This window comes from Mizuhopecten yessoensis, unplaced genomic scaffold (assembly GCF_002113885.1).
Source record: "Mizuhopecten yessoensis strain PY_sf001 unplaced genomic scaffold, ASM211388v2 scaffold11143, whole genome shotgun sequence".
NCBI lineage: Eukaryota > Metazoa > Mollusca > Bivalvia > Pectinida > Pectinidae > Mizuhopecten > Mizuhopecten yessoensis.
Window position 1 is genome coordinate 37,511 of NW_018408901.1, and position 5,347 is coordinate 42,857.

Sequence of the window (5,347 nt, forward strand, 5' to 3'; positions counted from 1 at the left end):
AATTGTTACCGGTATAGTATTGTGTCTATATATAATCCAGTCGCTGACAAAAAAAAATCAGCGGACCTTTCACAGAACAACGATAGTTTAGACGGCTAGAAAAATTGTAGTGATTTCTTGATGAGTTAGAGAGTCATCACCAAAGAGTAAAAGATTAGTAGATAGTTGATACGGCAAACTCAGAATATGAAACTGTCTAAGTATGGCAAGCCAACTTAACATTTATTCAAGGAGCAATGTCGATCCTGTATTTCATCGAATTATGTAAGATATCTTATATAGCATATGAGATATCTTATATACTATATAAGACATCTTATATCGTATATAAGATATCTCATATAGTATATGAGATATCTTATATATATAATGTACTATATGAGATATTTTATATAGAAATTAAATGAGATGCTATATAAGATATCTTATATGATATATAAGATATCTTATATCGTATATAAGATATCTCATTTAATTTTCTATATAAGATATCTTATATAATATGTAAGATATCTCATATAGCTATATAAGATATCTTATATAATTAAAGTCTCGTTACTTAATAAGATATCTTATATAGGAACGAGATGTTTACAAAATGTCGAAAATGAAGTCTCCCCGTCCGGAATATCTCGAGGATCTACGTAGGGACAGTAGGCTTGTTGTAACAGCATGTGTTCCTGTCGCCGCCATTATGTCTGAGCCCACTTCAAGAGTGCGGGAAATGGCAGTCTCTGCTTTGGCCGCTATAAGAGAGACAAGGCGAGCTAGGCCTAGGGAAAATATAGCATCCGTACCATCCCTCTCCGCCATTGCGCCCAATGCAATCCTGAATGTGCTCCGAATGATTCTCGAGGGCGAAATTAGTTTCTGGTTTTTAATGCCACGAAATCTCATTCTTTATCAGATATCTTATATAGCAACGAGATTTCAATTATATAAGATATCTTATATAGAAAATTAAATGGGATATCTTATATGCGATATAAGATATCTTATATAGTAAATATGATATCTTATATACTTATATAAGATATCTCATTTAATTTCTATATGAGATATCTCATATAGGATATAAGATAGCTTATACAGTATATAAAAGATCTCATATAGTATATAATATATCTTATATACGATATAATATATCTTATATAGCTATATCAGATATCTTATATATTATTTAAGATATCTTATATATAAAATTAAATGATATATCTTATATACGATATAAGATATCTTATATATCATATAAGATATCTTATAAAGTATCTCATTTAATTTCTATATAAGATATCTCATATAGTATATAAGATAACTTATAAATTATATAAGATATCTCATATACTATATAAGATATCTCATATACTATATGAGATATCTTATATGCGATATAAGATATCTTATATAGTAAATATGATATCTTATATACTTATGTAAGATATCTCATTTAATTTCTATATGAGATATCTCATATAGGATATAAAATATCTTATACATTAAATAAGATATTTCATATACGATATGAGATATCTTATATAGTATATAAGATATCTCATATATTATATAATATATCTTATATACGATATAAATATCTTATATAGCTATATGAGATATCTTATATGTTATATAAGATATCTTATATAGAAAATTAAATGAGATATCTTATATACGATATAAGATATCTTATATAGCATCTCATTTAATTTCTATATAAGATATCTCATATAGTATATAAGATATCTCATATACTATATGAGATATCTTATATACGATATAAGATATCTGATAAAGTATATAAGATATCTCATATGCTATATAAGATATCTTTTTTTTTTGAAATACAGGATCGACATTGCTCCTTGAATAAATGTTAAGTTGGCTTGCCATAGTCTAAGTGCTGTATATTTATTACATTTTAGCAAATAATGGGTTGAGGTCTCAATAGCACCACGGGAACAATTCACGGATGGTATGATGTTTTTGTAGAAAAAGGTGTTATTTTAGGGAGCTACTTGACATACGCAGTCTTGCGTGGTAGATTTGACCCTGAAAGTAACATGAAGGTGGATAGTTGACCCTAATTGATCAATGAATAGGTTAGTGAATCATGATAGGCTTTCGTACCTGTGATCTCAGTGGCCCGTAATGGCCACAGGACACATTTGTATTCGTATGTAGAAATACAGCACCTGAACTTACTTTATGAATTAATATACTTCTCAAAAGAAATATGATCTTTTTCTTGTCAGTTTATACATTTCTAAAAGTATAATAGATAAAAATTATCAAATCTGCTGAGGTTTAGAAAAGAGATAGAGAATACCAGAGAAGTATATACTTTATATGTCTCTGAGAATACCGACGTATAATTCGACATCGATAACGAACGTGGGGAATATTAGCAGAGACTATTTTTGGTTAACTTCACGTGGTACGTTCACTCAAAATATGTTAAAAAATGGAAATCTGGAATGGTGACCCCGCACCAGATAAGCAGTTGTGTGGTAAGTCCTGGAAAGAATATGTTATCTTTCTATGTAGATTGTACTTGATTTTAAGTAGTGTAAATCTGCTATATTACATGCCATGAAGGGCACATACTGGTTTCGACGTGCCTAGTACACAAACCTACAGCCCCATCGCTGACACGTACCTCGGGTATGGTTTTTTGGTCCAATTACTAGTTTACCGTATGATACACATTTAAACACGTTTTGTTGTAATGCTGTATAGTATGTATGCACTCAAATCTAGTTATATATATAGAGAGAGAGATGATTAGATTGTATTTTGTACAAACGCCTATTATATACTGTATTCAAGGTGACCCACCCCAGCAGTGTTTCATTCCTCCAACCCTTTCACACACACGTACATAGTACTCTCGTGTACATCAGGGATCTAAACAGTCGCCACAACTAACAGAGCGGTCCGTTGCACCCCGTCTGTCCGTCCGTCAGAAAAAGATAAGTTTGTCAGGGACATATGTTCTATACTATTTCACCTGGGGTACCAGATTAGGTGAACAATGACAGCTTTGGATGGCGGCGTGCTCAGTGCAAGAAGAAGGTCACACTCCAGTTGTATGACCTCACTGTGACCTATGTTTTGACCTTTGCCCTTTAAATTTGGAAACGTTTGGCATATCTTCTATACTATTTCACATGCAGTAACCAAATTTGGTGTGCAAGGTTTAGGTTACTGTTACGTATGATTTGACCTTTGACCTTTACTTTTGAAAATGTTTGTCCGGGGCATATCTTGTATACTTTTTTACCTGGAGTAACTAGATTTGGTGTACAAGGGCATCTTGGGATGGCAGAGAGTACAGAATTAGGTTATTGTGATCAATGACTTGACCTTTGACTATTTCACCCTGTTTAACCTGATTTGATGAATAAGGACATCTTGGGATGGCGGAGTGAAGTAGATCACTATAACCTCACTGTGGCCTATGCTTCCTGACATAATTAAAAGTGTACTGCTTGTTAAATATAGCAATTCTTATCGGTGAGGGACTATGGATTGCATTGCAATACTTTGCCTTTTTAACAAATATTTACTTTGCACAGTAGATTCTATTTCTGTCATTTTGTCTTGACAAATTTTGATGCTAAAAGGGATCAGGCGATATATTGACAAAGGTGTTAAAATAATAGTAAATTAGTAACAACAAAATGGCCCGCATGAAATATCTGGCAGGTTTTCTTAATGAAGATACTATTTTTTATAACCACCATTTATTTCTTAGTTTCATTTATTCCTTAGCTGGGGCGCCGCAGGCGCCCGAGATCTACACTATCAACACAAAGGTTACCGAACTATGTGCGCTCGCTTATAATTATAGGCAATGCCTCACATACAACTTGGCCAAGGGAATGGCGATGTTTATCCTTATGCACATACTAACTCTCTGCATGTATTTGTTTCCGTCGAACTCTGTCCTCAACAACGAAACAGAACAATGAAATTCTACCAATATTGCGCTTGTTCAAAACGTGATTCATCGAGTTCTGCTTTTTATCAATAGCTAGTGTAAGCGTACTTATATTAGCGCACTCGAATTTTGTTGTAACAAAGGGGATGGGTTGGGTTTGAGGTGAGTGTATGATGAGTTGGGTTTGAGTTCACTTCCTAGCGCACTCTTAAATTAGCGGAATTGCAGTAAATAAATTCATGAATAATTGCAAATATCCTTTTCTGAAACTGACTATAATATACACGGAGTATACAGTGGGTGTGAGAGAACAAATATTATATAACGTATAGCCGGATTTATCGGATGAGACCTTAGAACAAAATAAAGCTTTTCATTCACGTTCGCATGCAATTGATGTTTTATCATTACCTGACACTCACTGTCCCGTGAAATCGTGCATTTCGTTCTGCTGAGATAATTCTGGAGAGCTTTGAGGACATGGCTTTCAAATTCCCCACCCCGCATCAACAGCATTGCCCGAGCCACGCAATATTTCATTGATAGCGGAAAAAAGGAACTTTGTTTTGGCAAATGACGAACTCTAAAAAAAAAAAAATCACAGTGGCGAAAACAGGAAAAGAAGTTTATATAATTCATACGACAGTAAAGGAGGGGGAAGAAGAGCACAACACGCGGTCGAAAACGGTTGAGTGAAAGCAGAGAGAATCATTTCAGCTTAGAGAAAGGGCAATGTTGAAATTTCCGGAAGAAAAGTTTCTAGGTTAAGAAACAAGATTCTGAGGAGCCAAAGGCAACGGGAAAACAGTGATTGTGGAAAGCCGATTTACTTGGATAATTGGATAAATTACGTCATACCTATTTATTTTGTTTTAAATAAAGTAATATACGGAGGTTTCATATATATATTGTGGCCTAAATGAGATGGAAGTAGTTGAAGAAAGTCTTGTAATTCAAGGATAAAATTTCATAATTTCTGGATAGGAAAGGGTAAGGTATCATATCTCCTTGTATAAATTCAGTTTCTTCATAGGGAGTTTCCTGTTTATTGACAGCAAACTATTTATATCTACCAAATATTTGAGACGTGGTGTTCAGCACGCAAAATAGTCTTATGACATGTGGATATATCAAAAGTTTTAGCAACAAAAAAAGTTTATCATAAATGACTGTTATACAAAAATAAATAAATATGGTGTTTAGAATGCGTAACAGTGGTATTCCATGTAAAGCTGTCAAAGCTTGATGGAAGTTATCTATGAAAAGTGTGGATTTGTGTGTGTCTGTGCGCGCGCGGGCGCGCGGGCGCGTGTGTGTGTGTGTGTGTGGATGTGGATGTGTGTGTGTGTGTGTGTGCGTGTGTGTGTGTGTGTGTGTGTGTGTGTGTGTGTGTGTGTGTGTGTGTGTGTG